We start from the raw sequence: 22,667 nt of genomic DNA on the forward strand, positions 1-22,667 counted from the left end.
AAAACAATTGGTACACATTTTAATGAACACCAAAAGCCACGAGTAACTTCTTGTTGCTACTCTGATGTCTTCACTACCAACAAACACATATTCCTCTTTCTCTCTTATTGAAGTGTACTCAGAGTGATCACGTCGAGTATGTTGCGAGAACAAAACTTCATAGAGTACTCCATGTACCACGTGCAGTTTCAGAAATATAAGAAAACAATTACTCTCCATACTATATGTTTTCGGTCTGTTATAAAGAACGCCAAACGTTAAGGTAAGTGTGTGACATACTTAAATATATGAAATATGTGACATACATACATATCTATGATTAATAATAATGGAAAGTTTTGCTTCGCACATAACTGAGAAATACTTGTGGTACCATGTGAAGTGAAGAGAATCAATGTTGTACTTTTTCTCAAGTACTTACATTTTTATTGTTCCTTTTTTTCGGAACACATATTGTTTCGGATAAGTACTTGGTGGTATTTGACAAGCAAGTGTTCTCTTCACTTCACTACTTGCGGTCTGAGAGAAAGACAGTGTATGTACTATATTCGACAGCGAATTGCATACATGTAGTGAAAAGTTATTCGATGCAGACCTCTAGTATATACACAATACATTTAACCCTGGAAAGTCATCCTTATTTTTTGTACACTAACGTCATCCTTCGTCATTTTGACTACGGCTTATTTCAAGACGCTGTAATTTGCATCCAGAGCAAAACTGAGAATCAAAATTGACTATTTACTTATTTAATTTGTTTTAGAAGAATAAGAACTCGCGAGAAACAAATTCACAACTATGAAAGAAAGCCACACAATCAAACAACATTTAATAGAGAGAGAGAGAGAGAAAGAGAGAGAGAAATATTATCTACGCACAGTGGAACACACACGACGTTTTCTAAAGCACAACAAGAACACAATCATTTTAGAAGCGGTCAAAGGGAATGTTACCGTAGGAATGGAAAAATTGGAGTATGATACGAGAATGGAGAAAATTGTAAATGACATAATGATGTACAGCAAATTAAAATGGGATCCCACTAACAAGCTGCAAATAATAAATAACGAACTTGTCGACGTATTATTCAAACACAATATTGTATACACGGATGAAAAAGACTGTTTTTCATATGTTTGGCTATAAACATTATATGTTTGGAACACAAATTTTTAAACACAATATTTTTGAGTGCAAGCATATAATGTTCATAAACTAGCATAACATGTTTGGGACATATATGTTAATATGTTAGAACATATTATGTTTGGGACATAAAATGTTTGTAAATATAATATGCTTGGATGCAAACATATATTAATTTAGAAATAGCCTATAAACATATATGTGTTTAGTAGCTTGGAGCGCTATTTAACAGGGAGCGATATTGAATTAAGTTGGTGGTTGTTGCTTGTTATTACAAAATTAACATTTTATTTTTCCTTGGGCAATTGATCAGCTACTTCTTTGATCCTTACAAACTGTGTGGTCCGCTGTTCGAATCCCCGTCCGGCAAAAGGTAAAATTAAAATAAAAAAAAAAAAAAACAAATTAAAAAATTGAATAATTTCTTCTACAATGTTTGTATTACAGAAAAAGGTGCTAAGAACTAAAAAATCTCGTGGAAGTGAGAAAGATGTCGGGGAATATACAATTGGGCAGAAACAAAATTTTGAGCATTCAGGTCGAAAACCTATGTTGTTAGCACCTATATTACCTGTTTATTTTCATAATTCATTATGATTGTAAATATATAAATAAATAAATAAAATTTTGAGCACAATATTGTTTGGGAGAATTTTTTTAAGCATATAATATTTTTGGGTGCAGAATGCTTCCAAACATATTATATGGTCACATAATAACATATTGTTTTTTGGAAGACAACATTATTGAATTTGGATGCAAAAATACAAAATGTTTGGAACTTAGACTACCCAAACATATGTTGTTTAGACCAATATGCTTTCAAACATATTATATATTGGTAGAGCTCAAACATATAAATGTTTGGGCAATACCCAAAAATGTATATGCTTGAAGCAAAATATGTTTGGGAGTATATGTTACAGAAGCGATTTTTTGTGAGCGTGATGAATTGGAAAAAAGGAGAATGAAGACCGAGGCTGCTATAGCACCCAGGATATATGGTATCCCAAAAATACACAAACAGAACTACCCACTTCGCTCCATATGTTCTTCTATAAATTCACCATCCAGCAATTTATGTAAACACTTGACTACCATTTTAAATAGACTAACGGAAAATTCCAAATATAACTTAAAAAATTCCATGCAATTCAAATCAAAGATACAAGACATCACGATAGACGAAGAAGAGACGATTGTATCTTTTGACGTTGTATCTTTTGACGTTGTATCTTTTGACGTTGTATCTTTGTTTTCGAGTATACCCGTTGAATTAGCCCTAAAAATAACAGAAGGAAAGTGGCATTTGCTGCAGAAGATAACTAAGATTCCGAAGAATCTATTCTTCAAGATATTAGATACTGCATAATTGACAATAGATATTTTAGATATAAAACCAGTTTTTATCAACAAAGAAAAGGTTTACCTATGAGATATTCAGCATCTCCGATAGTAGCCCACATCGTGATGGAAGAGCTATTGGATAGATGTATGAAAAATTGTGATATTAGGCTTAAGATTCTTACTGAGTATGTTGACGACCTTTTTGGGATTGTGAAAACAAGTGCAATAAACAACCTCTTGACGATATTCAATAACTTCAACCCTAGCATAAAATTCACATTGGAATACGAAAAATGTCGACAAGTTCCCTATCTAGACATTTTAATTATCAGAGATGGTAACAAAATTAAAACCGACTGGGACCAAAAGCCAACTACTTCCGGCAGATTCGTAAATTTCTACTCCAGCCACCCCAGGAGAGTTATACAAAATACTGCTCAAAATTTTATGAACAGAGTATTAAACATAAGCAGTCAAGAATTTCACCAGCCGAACATAAAAAAATTAAAGAAATACTCCAAAATAGCAAAATAGCTTTCCTCTATCTACCATTGATAAACTGATCAACAACAGAAAAGTACAGCCAGCGAAATAGAAGCAAACATTTTTTTTTACAAATCGGTCGTGTATATTCCAAAATTACACGAAATATTTAGTAATGCCAATTTCATTGACAACAGTAACTGAAAACTAATAATACACTACAAAAACTATTTACTGATCTAAAACCAAAAATTGACGACATGGATAAATCCAATTTAATATACGAAATAAAGTGCAATGGGAACGAAAAGACGTGTGTGACAAGGTTTACATAGGAACTACAAAAAATAAATTAAAAACTCGATTATCAGGCCACAAATCAGATCTGAAACACCGTTTGCAGAGTCCTATGCAAAAAAAAACAGCATTATCAACCCACTGTGCAGGAGAACATCACCACCCAGATTTGGAGAGAGCGCGTGTGTTACAGTGTGAGAGTAATTACAACAAGACACTAACACTGGAGATGTTGCACATTCTCAATACACCAGTGGTGATTTTTGATTCTTCCCCCCAAATCTTAAAAAAAATCCCTAAATTGGTCTAGACTTTTTTCAAAAACCCCCAAAAAATTTAAGAATGTTAATAAGTCAAAAAGGTGTCCCAAATTTCGTTAAAAAATCCTGCAGTGATACACTTTACAAATTAAATTTAACACAAATATATTACTGAAAGATTTTTTTTCTAAAGAACAAAATTTCTTTTGAAGTAAATTCGGGTTTATTTGTCTAAAATTTCTTTCCTGAGGAAAGTAATTTTTCTATGGGTATAATAATAAAATGTATATCAATATAAAGAGCAGACAAAACAATATAATTCAATGTATAAATCTTTCAAAACAAATTAATTAAAATAACGGCTTATAAAATATAAATAATAGAAATAAAAATAAACAAAAATTAAAGTTCAGTAAATATATACATTATTCGCCAAAATTGTAGGCGTGAAATTATGAGACCAATAATTTAATGTTACAATACCATTTCTTAATTTGTTTTTAATTGTATCAAATATTAAAAATGTCCCTTCAGCAGATGCGTTTAAAACAGAATGTCATTGCGTAACATACTTGCTTGTATTTAAGAACATGGGTTGACTTCCCTCATTTTTTCTTCAAAATTCATGCCAGAATTTTTCCGGCTGAAATTTGGTACATGGTGTCAGTATATGGTCTCTAATAACCATGCAAAAATTGGTCCACATCGGTCTATAATTATATATAGCCCCCATATAAACCGATCCCCCGATTTGGCTTGCGAGGCCTCTAAGAGAAGCAAATTTCATCCGATCCGGCTGAAATTTGGTACATGGTGTTAGTATATGGTCTCTAACAACCATGCAAAAATTGGTCCACATCGGTCCATAATTATATATAGCCACCATATAAACCGATCCCCCGATTTGGCTTGCGAGGCCTCTAAGATTTTCTTCTTGGTCGTCTAGGAAATATATTTACCATCCGATTTGCCTGAAATTGGAAATCTAGAGGTATTGTGGGACTATAAAGAGGTGTGTCGAAAATGGTCCGTATCGGTCCATGTTTCGGTATAACCCCCATATAAACCAACCTCCCGATTTGGAGTCTTGGGCCTATAAAAACCATAGTTTTTATCCAATTTGCCTGAAATTGGAAATATAGAGGTATTTGAGGACCATAAAAACGTGTGCCGAATATGGTGCCCATCGGTCCATGTTTTGGTATAGCCCCCATATAGACCGATATCCCGATTTTGCTTCTTGGGCTTCTGGAAACTATATTTACCATCCGCTTTGCCTGAAATTCTTGAGCTTCTATAAACTGTATTACCCGATTTGCCTGAAATTCGAAATCTAGAGGTATTTTAGACCACAAATAAGTGTGCCGAAATTGAGGTATATCGGTAAATTTTTTGGTATAACCTTCTTGGGCGTCTAGAGACTATGTTTTCTAGCCGATTTGTTTGAAATTCTGGAGGTATTTTAAGATCACAAATATGTCAGTAGCTAATGGTACCTATCGGTCCATGTTTTGGTATAGCCCCCATATACACCGATCTCCCGGCTTTATTTCTTGGGCTTCTAGAATCCGTAGTTTTTATCCGATTTGCTGGAAATAAGTAATTTATAATGAAATTTTAGACAAACGAAATTTCCTTTTCTTATAAAGTATTTTCGTTCATTCAACTCTAAAATTCTCTAAAATAGCAGCCGCACTGATCATGAAAATTGCTTCAAACTGAAAGTAAAATTTCCAGATTTTACTCTACAGATTTATGATTTCAAATCAAGGCGTAATTTAATCATATACACGATATGTTTATAATTTCTCTAAAACTCAAACAAAATTGGTTCTCATAAATCTAGAATCTTATCTGGTCTTCATAGGTAGAATCTTTAAAGTTTGTCTTCGGAAGCTGACTGCCTTGGGAGAAGATTTGTCATCAAACCCCCTACAATTCTATATATTATCAAGTAACCCACTACGACGAAGAGTTTTCAAAGTAAACTATCATATCTGATTCATGGTGATGGGTATTTAAAATTCGGCCCGGCCCAATTTACTACTTTATATACTTGTTTTAATAATAAAAATGTTTATAAAATAAAGCAACTTTTGGTATAAAAAAGTACTTTTTTGTTCATTTATTACTTTCCAGTGCAAAAATTGGTGGATTTAATTAGATATGATTATATCAAAATTACTCGGGTTTTTACAAATTCCATTTTTCATCTCTGGTTAAGACGCATGCGAACGTGTAAAGATCTTGATGGGGAATATTTTGAAAAACAATAAAGCTATTTTCGATGATTAATATTTATTTTTGTTCTCTAACCTCGAAATATAAAATGCTACCCTCGTAGACTACATAGACGATTCGTCCGTGACAAACGCTGTTCAACAGTGCCTAAGATTAAGAATAAAAGAATTTCAACAATTATGATGTATCAGACGATTTATGAATAACCTAAAAGGTTAAATGTTAATGTTTACACAAAAAAATAACAAGTATATACATCAGTAAGTTCGGCCGGGCCGATTCTTAAATACCCACCTCCATGAACCAAATATTAGGGTTTCCTTTGAAATTTCAGGAGGGCTTGAGGACTTGAGGACACTTCCCTAAGATAAATTTAAAGATTTCACCTATGAGGACTATAACAGATTCAGGATTTATAAGAACCACTTTTGTTTGAGTTTTAGAGGAATCATTAACATCTCTTGTAAGTGTGCAAGAAAATTATAAAATAACGTCTTGATTTGAAATATTAAATCTGTAGAAGTAAAATCTGGAAATTTTACATTGAGTTTCAAGCAATTTTCATGATCAGTGCGCCTTCTACACCCGCAAGAAGTGAAGTCGGTCTATATGGAGGCATTACCAAATGAACCGATAAAAACTTAATCCGATACACGTTTTTGTGAACCTAAAATACCAGAATATTTACAATTTCAGGCAAATCAGATAAAAACTACGGTTTCTTGAAACCCAAGGAGTTAAATCGGGAGATTGTTCTTATGGGGGCTATACTAAAATATGGACCGATACTCACCGTTTTCGGCACACCTCTTTATGACCCGAAAATACCTCTAGATTTCCAATTTCAGGCAAGTAGGATAAAAACTACGATTTCTATAAGCCCGAGACCCCAAATCGGGAGGTCGGTTTATATGGAGACTATATCAAAACCTAGACCGATATAGCCTATCTTTGAACTTGACCTGCCTGCAGACAAAAGACGAGTTTGTGCAAAATTTCAGCACGATTGCTTCATTATTGAAGACTGTAGCGTGATTACAACAGACAGACGGACAGACGTACATCGTTATATCGTCTTAGAATTTCTCCCTGATCAAGAATATATATACTTTATATAGTCCGAAATCGATATTTCGACGGAATGACAAAGTTATTATGCCCCCGTCACCATTCTATGGTGGTGGGTATAAAAATAGTTTTGAGAGGATCTTCACTTTACGAACAACACAATACTAGTGAATGATGAAATCACGGTCTGCACAGTGGCTTCGAATTTAGCAATATTTGCGACCAAGTTATTGAGTGTTAGACGCTGTGCGGTAATTATTGGAGCCTAATATAGGATGCACAGAAAAAAACAAGTATATAAGGTAGTAAATTCGGCCGGGCCGAATTTTAAATACCCACCACCATGAATCAAATATGATAGTTTACTTTGAAAACTCTTCGTCGTAGTGGGTTACTTGATAATATATAGAATTGTAGGGGGTTTGATGACAAATCTTCTCCCAAGGCAGTCAGCTCCCGAAGACAAACTTTAAAGATTCTACCTATGAAGACCAGATAAGATTCTAGATTTATGAGAACCAATTTTGTTTGAGTTTTAGAGAAATTATAAACATATCGTGTATATGATTAAATTACGCCTTGATTTGAAATCATAAATCTGTAGAGTAAAATCTGGAAATTTTACTTTCAGTTTGAAGCAATTTTCATGATCAGTGCGCCTGCTATTTTAGAGAATTTTAGAGTTGAATAAACGAAAATACTTTATAAGAAAAGGAAATTTCGTTTGTCTAAAATTTCATTATAAATTACTTATTTCCAGCAAATCGGATAAAAACTACGGATTCTAGAAGCCCAAGAAATAAAGCCGGGAGATCGGTGTATATGGGGACTATACCAAAACATGGACCGATAGGTACCATTAGCTACTCACATATTTGTGATCTTAAAATACCTCCAGAATTTCAAACAAATCGGCTAGAAAACATAGTCTCTAGACGCCCAAGAAGGTTATACCAAAAAATGGACCGATATACCTCAATTTCGGCGCACTTATTTGTGGTCTAAAATACCTCTAGATTTCGAATTTCAGGCAAATCGGGTAATACAGTTTATAGAAGCTCAAGAATTTCAGGCAAAGCGGATGGTAAATATAGTTTCTAGAAGCCCAAGAAGCAAAATCGGGATATTGGTCTATATGGGGGCTATACCAAAACATGGACCGATGGGCACCATATTCGGCACACGTTTTTATGGTCCTCAAATACCTCTATATTTCCAATTTCAGGCAAATTGGATAAAAACTATGGTTTTTATAGGCCCAAGACTCCAAATCGGGAGGTTGGTTTATATGGGGGCTATACCGAAACATGGACCGATACGGACCATTTTCGACACACCTCTTTATAGTCCCACAATACCTCTAGATTTCCAATTTCAGGCAAATCGGATGGTAAATATAGTTTCTAGACGACCAAGAAGAAAATCTTAGAGGCCTCGCAAGCCAAATCGGGGGATCGGTTTATATGGGGGCTATATATAATTATGGACCGATGTGGACCAGTTTTTGCATGGTTGTTAGAGACCATATACTGACACCATGTACTAAATTTCAGCCGGATCGGCTGAAATTTGCTTCTCTTAGGGGCCTCGCAAACCAAATCTGGGGATCGGTTTATATGGGGGCTATATATAATTATGGACCGATGTGGACCAATTTTTGCGTGGTTGCTAGAGACCATATACTAACACCATGTACCAAAATTCAACCGGATCGGATGAAATTTGCTTCTCTTAGAGGCCTCGCAAGCCAAATTTTGGGGTCCGTTTATATGGGGGCTTTACGTAAAAGTGGACCGATATGGCCCATTTGCAATACCATCCGACCTACATCAATAACAACTACTTGTGCCAAGTTTCAATTCGATAGCTTGTTTCGTTCGGAAGTTAGCGTGATTTCAACAGACGGACGGACGGACATGCTCAGATCGACTCAGAATTTCACCACGACCCAGAATATATATACTTTATGGGGTCTTAGAGCAATATTTCGATGTGTTACAAACGGAATGACAAAGTTAATATACCCCCCATCCTATGGTGGTGGGTATAAAAAAACATATTTTGAAATTCGAAATTCATTACTGATCAAAATGAATCGAATAAGCATTAAAAAATATGAAGTTATGAATAATAAGCATTAAAAATTATAAAGCTTTACACTTGGATAGAGGTTCATAATTTCATAACATTAAAAATGCTTCAAATCGATACCCAAATGATCTATAATACATCTTTTAAAGTTTGTACTTTGAATTTCAGCTGGCTGGAGTAGTTTTTGTGGTGGGAACTGCTATGTTAGATCATATAAATATTTTGGTGCTTTTTGCCCTTCGGCTGTTGGCATCACTGGTATAATTTATTTAATCGATGTTTTGAGTTTTCAAAAATGGAAGAGTTTAACACGATATGTTCACGAACAAGAAAAAACTGTTTGGACATGGTTGCCGCATCCGTTGCATGTTTATCTAGAGCATGTAATTGTCGCGAAAACCATGTATTTTGTCTTTATGAAAATAATTTTCAGCCGAGAAAAATGCATGCTGGCAATAAGCATTTTAATGGTTCTCAAATGCCGCAAACATGTTCTATTGTAATTTGTGAATCGAAATAATATGTGTTGGTAATTGTGTAATTAAGGGGGCAAAGGAATGAGGTAATTGTGTCAGTTCAGTGTGTGGTATTTGGGGGTTCAATAATCTTGGTGAGGACAGTTTAGGGCCTTGGTTGGGCGGGCGACCGAGGGGTCCCAACACCAAGACCACTACAACATTGTTTTCCCCAGTGGTAGTACATTTTGTCTTTGTGAATTAACTCTTTCGAAGTTTGTGCAATGTGTACAAATATTGGCGGGTTGTGAACTTCGCCCAAGGAGATCGCCGTAGCTAGTTGGACGGCCATATTGAACGGTAGTTTATACACACACATAACAGAGATGGTAGAATTTGAGACCATTACTTGGTCAAGAAAATCGTGTACCTGACCATTCAATTTTTTTGGATTTTCTTGCAGCGAAAAAAGTTTTTTATAGGTTACGTACAGATATGTATGGTACCATTACATGGTCGTAAAGATCATGTAAATTTTTTTTGTGACCATTTAATTTTTTATCATTTTTGCAGCGAAAAAAAAAATTATAAAAACGTTGAGCATGTACACACTATTTTCATTTTGCGCGTCAGTCGAGTGTTGATTTTTGCTTAGCATGGACGGTGAATACAAAATTGCTGTGTTTTGTGTTAATTAATTTATTCATAAGTGGCACGTGGTTTTAAAAAAGAGAGAAGTGCAATTGACAATGTGTTTGTGTTTTGCTTTGCATTTTTTCTATATTGTATAATTAATTTTAAGTTGCAGTTACATGATGTCTGCGTTTGTACATTTGATGTGCACGACGAAAATATGTAATGATTATTGAAACAAAAATAGAGTGTATATAAATGTGTGATTTTTGGTTGCACGACATATTAAATACAAATAAACAAGGAATTAGTTAATAAATAAATGTTATAAGTAATTTTGGTGTTTCTTTTCTCAAATGGTGTCCTTTATTCGCCGGCAAAAATGGTTTTTCATAAAGATTATAACATTTAAGATAGTGACCCTGTTCTTTTAATTGCCCATCGTGACCATTTTAGATCAGAATAATTTTGGTGTTTTCTTTTCTCAAATGGTGTCCTTTATTCGCCGGCAAAAATGGTTTTTCATAAAGATTATAACATTTAAGATAGTGACCCTGTTCTTTTAATTGCCCATCGTGACCATTTTAGATCAGAATAATTAAATTTTTCTTAAAACTATGTTCACTGAGCTGACATGATTGTAGGTGAAAATGTTACATGGTCGCCGAAAAAATAGTTCCTATCATATTATTTTGCTCTCCAAATACGATCGTGACAATCATGTTTCTTCTCTGCGTGTGAGAGCTCGCACTGTCTTGATGTAGAGTTATCCGTTTTCGGCGGTTGGATTTCCAGATTTCTTGGAAGCTAAATGACAAACAAATGTATTTTTTGGGACAAAGTTCTTCCAAAATCACTGTGTGTTCACATAAAAATAACATCATAATAATTCTGCAATAATGATGCAATGACATATGTTTGTAACATATGTCAGAGAAGCGATTTTTGGATGGTGTATAGCGCGCTATTTTTGGAGCTGATTTCATATGGCTGGAATATAACGAATCCGCCAGTATTACTGAGAATTGTCCCCAATGTTGAAGAAGGGTTTGGAATTTTCTTCCAGGTAGGGCTTAAACCGATTGTTTAATTTTGAAAATTTTTCTACAACTTTTTCTTACAGTAATTACTAATTTTGTTACACAATGTTTAATGCGCTTTACAGACTATCAGTTATTCCGGACGACACTGCTCGCGTCGAACATATCCCATATATTGTGCACATTATAAGTTAGGTCCGAAGACATAATCGATACTGCTGCATGTTTATGGGATCGATTACACATTTACCGATTATTTAGTCATCGCCGACAAGTCGTATCGATCCGACACACTCTAAGATTCTTTACAACCACCGACATTCCGTCCGGAATAACTGATAGTCTGTAAAGCGCATAACTCATGGCTTCGACAAAAAGAGACATTTGTACCTTAAGCCTAGTACTAAGATCACGGTTTCGCACGAAAAACTGTTATACTCCATATAAAAAACGTTAGCGCGGAATAAATGCGAAATCTTTGTTTTGAGGATTTTCAAACACATATTTATACAACCCTGGATTTTTCGCACGAAAAAATAGGCAGGTATATTTTTTCGCATAAATAAGTTAACATCTCTGGGTTTGAAACCCTATTTGCGGAGATAGATGAAGATATTCGTCTTTCGCAGAAACGAACTTAGTACTAAGCATTAGGCGAAAATATATAATCTTTTTTTTTCAATGTTTAGAATTATCCTAATGTACCGACAATCACATGTAGTGAAAAGGTTTGTTCTCATCGCGTAATCATAAAATGTTTAATCAATAAACGGATTCTAAATTTTTTTTTTTTATTTTTTTTATTGGAAAAAAGTTTGCGAAGTTTTCCAAAGCCAATTTCAGATTTCCTTTTTCCAAGTTCTTTCCAAAATTGTATGAACTAAACGTGGGTATAACATTTATCTCAATAAGACCAATTTTTTAACCATTCCCACGCGGTTAATATGGTGATTTGGACCCGACGATTTCTTCTTCCTATTAGTTCATTTCTTCTTTTATGGGAAGTTGTATTTTCGTAGATGGTAATTAAAAAGCATACAAGATCATTAAATTTTCCTTATTTTAACAAATTTCCAAGAGTGGAATACAATTTAGTTCCATTTTACGAAAAGTAGTGAAGTTTTTCCAATTTACTTTACTTTTCGACATTTTTTATAAATAAAATGGTTTGCTCATGCCATAACAGAAATCTTGCAAATACGGCTATGTAAAGCAAAAATGGTGTAAAAATACAAAGTATAATTGACATGGTATTAAAAGTTATTTGGTAAAACAAAAAGATTTAAAATTCTTAATTAGAGATTCTAATAAATTCTCTTTATGTTCAGTAATTTTTCATACCAATAATAAACAATATAGGTCCAAACATTGTATAAATCCTTCATTTGAGATTTATACAATTTAAAACTATTATCTTAAAAAAAACATTACAACAAAATATTTCTTTTTGGGGTCAAAAAATACCCTTTTATTCTAAAATCACATTCTATTTCATGAATTATTACAAAAACAAACTTGAAAAATACTATCACACTGAAAGTATAGTTAGAATTACTGCTTAGTTTATTTTCAAATGTTCAATTTATTTACAATGAATTGTTAAGTCTTCGTTTTTCTGATTCCCAGCAAAAAAAGTGGAAGTTGTTCCACAAACATTTCTTTTTAAGAGCATCACGGGATCCTCCAACAATTTTTCCCACTTCCGATGAAGTTCATTTGGAACAGTCTTAGAAAATAAGATATTTGGCGGTTTAAAGTCAAAATTTACATTTTGTCCAATTAAATGTCGCATAAAGAAAATAAGAATCATCAAAGAAGTAAAAATAGTGAAAAATTCACCCCCGCGGGGATTTGTGTCTGTTTTGAAAATTACTAGAAATTTAAATTTTTTATTTCTATTTAAACTCAAAATATATTTCTACAAAAGTATACATATGTACGTCCAAAATAGCAAATAAAAACGATGTTCAAAAAATATTTGATATAAAAAATTGCTGCTGAGTGAGATTTGTGTGTTCTTTATTTTTTTGATTCATTGTAATAAAGAACATATTGAGAAGTGCATTAGTGTCATATTACGAACATATCAACATTGAATTGACTTTTCGACTCATAAATTAGTTATTTAGAATATTGCAAAAATTTGTCAGAATATACAAGTTTAATAAAAAATATTGATAAAAAAGTTAAATTATCAAAAAAAATTGTTTTTTACTTCTAAAGCAAACCCGAAAACGATGTGCTTCCGTCCTATGACAAGCCCATGTAAAATTTATTGGAGATGATCCAAGTTTGCACTGCTTCCGGATCACAAGTTGGGGAGCTCTTGTTTGCTGGGTTACAATAAAATAAAAGAAATAAGAGTTTAAAACTCATATTCACTAATTTTTATTTTTCGTTTGTAACCGTTTTTGGAAAAAAGACACAAATTAACAAAATGGCATGCTTGGATAACCAAAACTACTATGTATGCGTTTCGTTTCTTAAATAATTCGATACAATCCATTTTGCCGAGGCCATGCTATATATTTTGTAACTACGGCCACTCAAAGCAAAAGTGATGTACTTCAGATGTTTTTGTGGTCACATAAATGACCAATGTTTGCATGGTTGTTAGAAAGAGTATACTAACATCACTTACCACATTGCAACCGGATCAAATGAAATTTGCTCTTGCATGAGGCTCCGTAAGTCGAATCTGGGGGTCGATTTATACGGGTTCTATACCAGTGTTTCAAGGTGATTTGTGATTCTTCCCCCCAAATCTTAAGAAAAAAAAACTAAATTGGTCTAGACTTTTTTCAAAAACCCCCAATAAAATTTAAGAATGTAAATAGTACAAAAAGGATTCCCAAATTTCGTGATAAAGTTCTGTCGTGATACACTTTAAAAAATAAATTTAACACAAATATAGGCTGAAAGAAGAGGTTTCTTTTCTGAGGAATGAAATTGTAGACAAACTAAGTTTACTTTGAATGTTAAAATATTTTCTTTTGAAGTAAATAAAAAATTTCGTCCCTGAGGAAAGTATTTTTCCTTTGGGCAGGCAAAATAAAATAATTCAATCTATAAATCTTTTTAATCAAATTAATTGAAAATATGGTCTATAAAGAATAACGCCCATTTTCATGAAGCTCCGTTAGTGCTCCGTTAACTAACGAACTTTTAAACCGTATTATGGGCATAGCTGCCATCTTGCGTATATATTCCATATGCCAGTTAGAAACTTAACTGCTGAAAATTTTTCAGTTAAAGTTAACCGGAAAAAAGATTTTTCCATTTTTCTTTCTGTTAACTGGCAGTTAAAGCCTAACGGAGCTACATGAAAATGGCCGTAAATAATATAAATAAAAAAGTAAACAAAAATTAAAGTTCACTAAATATATACATTATTCACCAAAATTGTAGGCGTGAAATTATCTGGCCAATATTTGTTTTTAATTGATATTAATCAAATATTAAAATTATAAAATATTACAAATGCCCCTTGAACAGAGGCATTTCAAAAAGATAACGCAAATAATGATTTTTCATTCTTGCTTGTATTTAGGAACATGGGTTGACTTCCCGCATATTTTTTTCTCAAAATTCATGCCAGAATAGATCTGAATTTCATTGAGAATTACTGCACTTTATAAGGTCTAAGATATTTTTTACCCCCAAAAATCCCCCAAAATAAATTTTACCCCTATAAATCCCCCTAAACATGAAAAAACCCCTAAATTTGGGGGGAAACCCCCAACCTGGCAACACTGTTCTATACCTAAAAGTGGTTCAATATGGCAATATTTGCAGTATCATTCGACCTACATTAATAACCCCACACCTCCGAGGTTTATTTGGTTTTCTACTGTCAAACGGTTGTAAACGTCTCAAACGTCATATACTTGTATAAAACGTAAAAAGACATAGTAAACGTAAAAAATGCACCCTCAAAAAATTGCCTCTGTAACATATTCTTCTTCAAGCATATACATTTTTTGAAAGTATTCAACATAAACATTGTTTGCACTGTGCATACATATTATGTTTCACCGGAACCATATATTTTTTAAACACTTAGCTCCACCACTTCCGGATCCAAAATGAACATTTTCAATACTTTTTTTAACGACGCTTTTTTTTGCTGGGATGGTATACTATAATGTGTAGCACATAGCAAGGAGCAAAATGTTATTTTTAGACAGAGAACATGCATCATGTTTATCCCAAAAATTTTGTGGTCTCTCCAAAATATACATAGATGCCGAAATCGGATACATAATTTCGGAGAAAATAACATATTTACGACATACATGTTACATGTTCCCCGTCCAAAAATAAAATTTTTTAAACATATTTGAGGTGACCCTTTCCCTTCTCTGGGTGTTGATTTCAAACTATTTTTTTTTAATATTCCTTAGTATGAAAACGTCACAATGTTTTATTCAAAAGTAATTTGTTTCGAAAAAAACCAGTCATCGGAATGCAACGCTTTACAAATTGTTGAAATTAGAGGTGTGCAAGTGACACGAAATTGTCGTGACTCCACGTGAGTCACGCTGAAGGCAACGGCGTGGGTGAGCGTGTTGCTACTTTGTTTTCTTATTTAGAATTTAAATTCAAATATTTTTATTTTGTAACAGATAGACATTGAAAATATTGTTAGTCAGTTAGTTGTCGAATCTGATTATAATACGAAAATAATAACTTCGCGAGTTTGCGTGACTAACGAATTTTGGAAAAATACGCTTACGAAAATAATCCCGTTTACAAACATAAAACTTTTATGATTCATTTCCAACTTTAGTGACAACTATGTTTTCAGTCAGGTTCCTCATAAAATCATACGTAAGTCACGGGAGTTTTCGCGAGTGACGACATTTCAAATCGTGAGTGTGAGTCTTTAAAATATTTTTGTGCGTGAGTGTTCGTGAGCGTGAGTTCACCAAAAATATCGTGCGTGAGTAAAATGTTTCCGTCGAGGGTGTGCGTGAGCAAAATATTACTCACGTGTACATCTCTAGATGAAACTATGACAATTGTTGTGGCAAAAATGGGAATCAGCTACAACGTGTGGGCATACAAAATACCAACTACGTCGATTTAGATTTATATGTAATCCTGAATTTAAAACTGGCAACACCCATAAAATTTGTTTCAATATTCAACTCTGCCCGATATTAGCGCACGCAGAGAAGGAATATGATCACCTCAAACATGTTTCAAGAGCAAAATGTTATTTTTGTATGGTGACCATATTCCTGAGGTGATCATATTCCTTCTCTGGGTGCGGATATTCGCGAATACAAATATTGTAAAAATAAATGGAATAAATTGTTCTAAAAACTTATTCTATTTAAATTCTTATTTTGTCAAAAAATATTTTTCAAAAGTTTACGACGTTTTTGGCGCATAGTAAAATTCGTCGTAAATGTATGGCAAATATCTTACAGTTAACGACAGGCCATCTCTGATAACAACTACTTGTACCAAGTTTCACGTCGATAGTGAAGTACATACAAATTTTATAAAAATAATTTTTAATCCATTTTGCCGAGGCCATGCTATATATTTTGTAACTACGGCCATTCAAAGCAAAAGTGATTTCCTCATGATATTAATTTTTGTGGTCACGAAGGCCTAATTTGTAGTTCTCGGGAAAACTTATTTTTCAGACGGGGTTTGAGTTGAATCTTCCAAGAATTTTGGAAAAACACAGAAAAAGTATTAAAAATTGGTTGTTGTTGGCACACGTGTGTAGGGACCTCTAAATATTTTTACAATCGTTTCACAAATAATTTGAAATAATCCATTTTGCCGAGGCCATGCCATAGATTTTGTTATTATGGCCATTCAAAGTGATTGACTTAAGATGTTAATTTTCGTGGTCACATACAATTTTTATATTATAATTCTCATAAATTATACCGATCGGTGATTCGATTCTGCGTTTTGGAAGGAACATCGGGTGCGAAATCAAAGTGCGATTAGATGCTGATTAGAACTCTTCACATTCAATTGTTATCATCACACTGAAAAAACAGTGAACCCACCAGGAAGAAAAATTTCGGTTAATTTTAGAAAATTTTGAATATTTTTAGAAAATTGTAACTAAACAGTATAACAAACGCTGGCATCACGCCGATGTCATAAACATAAGTAAATATTTTTCGACAAATTCAAGAAAATTTATTAGTCATAATTAAGTTTTTTCACTTGTTAAAGAAAATTGTGTAGTTTGAAGGAAAAAATTGGAGTTCAAAATTGCAAAAATGTCTTTAGTGACATACGAAGTTCAAGATGAACGTATTTGTAGTAAAATTTACAAATTTAAAGAAATATTGAACTATTTGGTGGAAGATACGAATTTAGTTAATCTTTATTCTTCATTTGTGTATATTTTTTTCCTCGGGTTTGGTTAATTTAACTAACGTACACAAAAAATTATTAGAGTAGAGGAAACTTTCTCCAAACATAATAATTCCATGAACTAAACGAAAGTTAAATTGGCTTTAGTGAAATAGAGAGTTCACTTTTTTTTTGAGTGCAGGAATTGTTCACACGAGTGTCGATATGGCGTCAATGCAGAGCTTGGTAAAACTTATTTTTTAGACGGATTCAAAAATTTAGAGCAAAACTGGCCCCAAATTGTAAAGAGACTATGTTGAAAAATAAATTTCTTCTCTTACTGAATGATTTCTTGTATATGTCGAACCACCCTCATATATGTATGTAGTGTGCACATTTACCATTTAACCCAGATTCCAGAGGGTGTTTGTCGATCTTTAGGGGTCTAATAAATAATGCAATAGTAAATAATGCACTCAAAAAAAAGTGAACTCTCTATTTCACTAAAGCCAATTTAACTTTATTTTAGTTCATGGAATTATTATGTTTGGGGAAAGTTTCCTTTACTCTAATAATTTTTTGTTTACGTTAGTTAAATTAACTAAAACCGAGGAAAAAACTAAACTAAAATGAAGCATAATGATTAACTAAATTCGTACCTTCTACAAAATAGTTCAGAATTTCTTTAAATTTGTAAATTTTACCAAAAATGCGTCCATCATGAACTTCGTATATCACTAAAGACATTCTTGCAATTTTGAACTCCAAGTTTTTCCTTCAAACTACAAAATTTTCTTTAACAAGTGAAAAAACTTAGTTATGTCTAATAAATTTTCTTGAATTTGTCGAAAAATATTTACTTATTTTGATGACATCGGCGTGATGCCAACGTTTGTAATACTGTTTAGTTAAAATTTTCTACAAATATTCAAAATTTTCTAAAATTAACCGAAACATTTCTTCCTGGTGGGTTCACTGTTTTTTCAGTGTGATAATACAATATATATACATAATGCAATATATTGCAAAATAAATAAATAAATCGCTTACGATAATTTTTATCAAGTTGTGGATTTTTATCGATATTAAACCTACAATCTATTTTTTTTAAGTGATAAAATGCCTTAAATATTTTTGTTGAATGGAGTATTTTTTTTTATCAGTTAAAATTAGAAAACATTTTCCATAAACTACAACGTTGAAGCTTAAGAAAAGTTTATCACAGGAAAAGTGAAAAATGTTTCATGCGGATCTAAGTAAGTTTCTATCAAATAATATTATTTTTTCGTTCTGTGTAATGAATGAACCAACAGTGAATAATTTAAACGTCTTATCAATACCAGTTTCGATTATTTATACCGTACTCTTTGTAATCTAGATTTAGCTTAAGTCGTTTAGTGGGGGAAAAACTGCATTTTGCCTCAAGCGGTTTCTTTTCTAACTTTTTTTATGACCCTTTTGGAGTGTTTTAGCCTTTTGTATTTTTGACACGAAATGGGCAAGACAGCGTTTTTTATCTAACTCTTACTGCCAGAATAAGGTTTTCCACTTATTTCAAAGCTCTAAAATCTGTAATCTAAATCTTTAGATTATGAATGGGTTTATTTGATACTTTTCAAAGAAAAATTATTCAGTAAAAACTAGCAAGAGAATAAAATTGGTAAAATTGGCTAAAACTTGTACTTCTTTTACTGGGAAAAAAATTGCAGCTAATTTTTTCAACTTCCCTATCTTTTAGTTTTTTGCTGCGTGGTGCAGTGATTAGCATGTCCGCCTTGCATACACAAGGTCGTGGGTTTGATTCCTGTTTCGACCGAACACCAAAAAGTTTTTCAGCGATGGATTATCCCAAAGATTATAGAAGAGGAAGATGGGAGATTGGCTACTGAGTTAGTTTAATACTCGAACCAAACGCGTATACGACAAGTATTGACATAGCATTAAAATGCAAATAAAAAGAAATTAAGAGCACGAAATAAATCTCCATAAAGGGGAAAATGTAATTTTTTTTCTATTGCCTAAAATTTAACATTGTTTCATTAAGAAAATTACATTTTTCATTTAAAAAATAAAAAATAAAAACAACTAAAAGATTACAAACATGTATTAAACTAATCTGGTAAATGCAACATTTGGTATGACGCAAGCCAATCTCCCATCTTCCTCAAATCTATAATCTTTGGATTACCCCACCTCGGTAATGCTGGTGACATTTCTGAGGGTTACAAAGCTTCTCTAAGTGGTTTCACTGCAATGTGGAACGCCGTTCGGACTCGGCTATAAAAAGGAGGTCCCTTCTCATTGAGCTTAACATGGAATCGGGCAGCACTCAGTGATAAAAGAGAAGTTCACCAATGTGGTATCACAATAGACTGAATAGTCTAAGGGAGCCTGATACATCGGGCTGCCACCTTATCTAACCTAGTTTTTTGCTGGCTTTTTCTAGTAAACGATGCCCCTCCTGCATTTTTTTTTTTTTTTATCAAAAATCATAGGATCGGAGCTAATATGACTTAATATTATCATTGTCTCTCGAAAGTACTACTAATTTATATTAATACGTTCTTTCAATTGATTCACAATCAATTTTGAATGGTCACTAATTCGAAAATATTATTATTCTTATTTGTGTCTAAATTCTTTGACACTCTGACAAAAAAACTAGTATATACAGCAGTAAGTTCGGCCGAATCTTAAATACCCACCACCATGTACCAAATATTAGGGTTTCCTTTGAAATTTCAGGAGGGCTTGAGGACTTGAGGACACTTCTCGGAGATAAATTTAAAGATTTCACCTATGAGGACTATATCAGATTCAGGATTTATAAGAACCATTTTTGTTTGAGTTTTAGAGGAATCATTAACATCTCTTGTAAGTGTGCAAGAAAATTATAAAATAACGTCTTGATTTGAAATATTAAATCTGTAGAAGTAAAATCTGGAAATTTTACATTGAGTTTCAAGCAGTTTTCATGATCAGTGAGCCTTCTACACCCGCAAGAAGTGAAGTCGGTCTATATGGAGGCATTACCAAATGGACCAATAAAAACTTAATCCGATACACGTTTTTGTGAGCCTAAAATACCAGAATATTTACAATTTCAGGCAAATCGGATAAAAACTACGGTTTCCAGAAACCCAAGGAGTTAAATCGAAAGATCGTTCTTATGGGGGCTACACTAAAATATGGACCGATACTCACCGTTTTCGGCACACCTCTTTATGACCCGAAAATACCTCTAGATTTCCAATTTCAGGAAAGTAGGATAAAAACTTCGGATTCTAGAAGCCCAAGAAGTAAACTCGGGAAATCGGTCTATATGGGGGCAATACCAAAATATGGACCGATACTCACCATTTTCGGCACACCTCTTAATGGTCCTAAAATACCTCTAGATTTCCAATTTCAGACAAATTGGATAAAAACTACGGTTTCTATAAGCCCAAGACCCCAAATAGGGAGGTCGTTTTATATGGGGACCATACCAAAACATGGGCCGATACCCACAATTTTTGGCACACGTATTTGTGGTCCTGCAATACCTCTAGATTTCCAATTTCAGGTAAATTGAATAAAAACTGTGGTTTCTATAAGCCCAAAAAGTAAAATCGGGAGATCGGTCTATATGGGGGCTATACCAAAATATGGACCGATACTCACAATTTTTGGCACACCTATTTGTGGTCCTACAATACCTCTAGATTTCCAATTTCAGGTAAATTGAATAAAAACTGCGGTTTCTATAAGCCCAAGAAGTAAAATCGGGAGATCGGTTTATATGGGGACTATATCAAAACCTGGACCGATAGAGCCCATCTTCGAACTTGACCTGCCTGCAGACAAAAGACGAGTTTGTGCAAAATTTCAGCACGATTGCTTCATTATTGAAGACTGTAGCGTGATTACAACAGACAGACAGACAGACGGACATCGTTATATCGTCTTAGAATTTCTCCCTGATCAAGAATATATATACTTTAGATAGTCGGAAATCGATTTTTCGATGTGTTACAAACGAAATGACAAACTTATTATATCCCCGTCACCATTCTATGGTGGTGGGTATAAAAATAACATTTTAAAGATGATCATATTATACTAGCCTTAGGTTCATTACACGGTCATGTTCATGGTGAAAATATTGTATGCTTCTGGTTAACAATAGATTAATTATACTAGTTTCTTCCTTACGAATGTTTTTGATATTGTATTTTTATATGTTTGAAAAGATATTTTCTCAATAGTTTTCAAGATAACAATGAAAAGAAAGTATTCGTTTAAAATCGAAAGTTTGTTTTTGACTGGATCCATATCTTTATCAAAACACACACAAATACTTCACATATATTTTCGTTTTTCAACCCCATGCTACTCATTCTCAAATTATTTGGTTGCACTTCCTATGTTTATGTGACACTTGAGAAACTCACCCCAATAAGACGTTTCTTTTTTCTTTAGTCATAATGGCTATTTGACATAATCGAAATAATTTTTTTTAACTATATGAAGTTTTTTATATCAACTATTCTCCACATAGGCCCAAGTTTAATCATAAATCCCACGTGAAGGACATTCATAGTGTGATTTTATACATTTTATTACGTACCAACACTCTCACCATTTTTATGTTTTAAGAAAAAACACTGATATATAAAATGCAGCTCAAGTTTTCAGTTTTTTGGAGAAAATTTTGTTTGTTTTTTTTTTGTTTTGATTTAATACATACTTCTATTGCAAATTAATGTTTGGTATCACATGTGACTTAAGGCATTTCTTTAAACTTTTCTTACTTGATTATAGACATTTTTTTATTACTTAAGAAGAGGAAATATTGAATATGTTTTAAATGTCTTTTTTGATACATGGGAATTTAGATTGTTTTGAAAGTAGCATTTTGACAGAAATTTTAACGCGCATGTCACAGACCTGAATTTAGGGGTGTTTATTGGAAGGTTGTATTTTTCCAGGCAGATGTTGAATATGTCAAAAGTTTGATAGCCTTACCATGCTTATTCTATTTGATGACCGTTACACAAAAACCTATGAAAAAAATGGATTTTAACTACACAACTCTTTTTAACCATTGTAACTAAGGATATCAAAAATTGTTCCGTATACTTTACTAGTAGCAAAAGCAGTAAAAACGGAAAATTTTAAAAATCCTCTCACAGCACAAAATTTTGTTAAAAGTACGAGTACGGAAGAATATTTAAAATGGTGGATCGTAAATGTAAAAATAACTTATTTGGATGAATGTTAGGAAACATAGACGA

The 22,667-nt window shown here is 33.1% G+C and overlaps 1 protein-coding gene across 3 annotated transcripts in view; it reads right to left on the minus strand.

Annotated features, from left to right (window-relative positions):
- onecut (homeobox protein onecut) overlaps positions 1–22,287 on the minus strand; it is a 75,117-nt gene extending 52,830 nt beyond the window's left edge. Inside the window, exon 1 of one of the 3 annotated variants that reach the window (XM_075305717.1) lies at positions 22,185–22,287. The gene's annotated coding sequence lies outside the window, so the exon portion shown is untranslated. Of the gene's footprint in view, positions 1–22,000 lie in introns of all 3 variants that reach the window. The other 2 variants (XM_075305716.1, XM_075305715.1) reach the window with 2 other exon arrangements.
- Between the last annotated feature and the right edge of the window lie 380 nt (positions 22,288–22,667).

Source organism: Haematobia irritans, chromosome 4 (assembly GCF_050003625.1).
Source record: "Haematobia irritans isolate KBUSLIRL chromosome 4, ASM5000362v1, whole genome shotgun sequence".
Lineage (NCBI taxonomy): Eukaryota > Metazoa > Arthropoda > Insecta > Diptera > Muscidae > Haematobia > Haematobia irritans.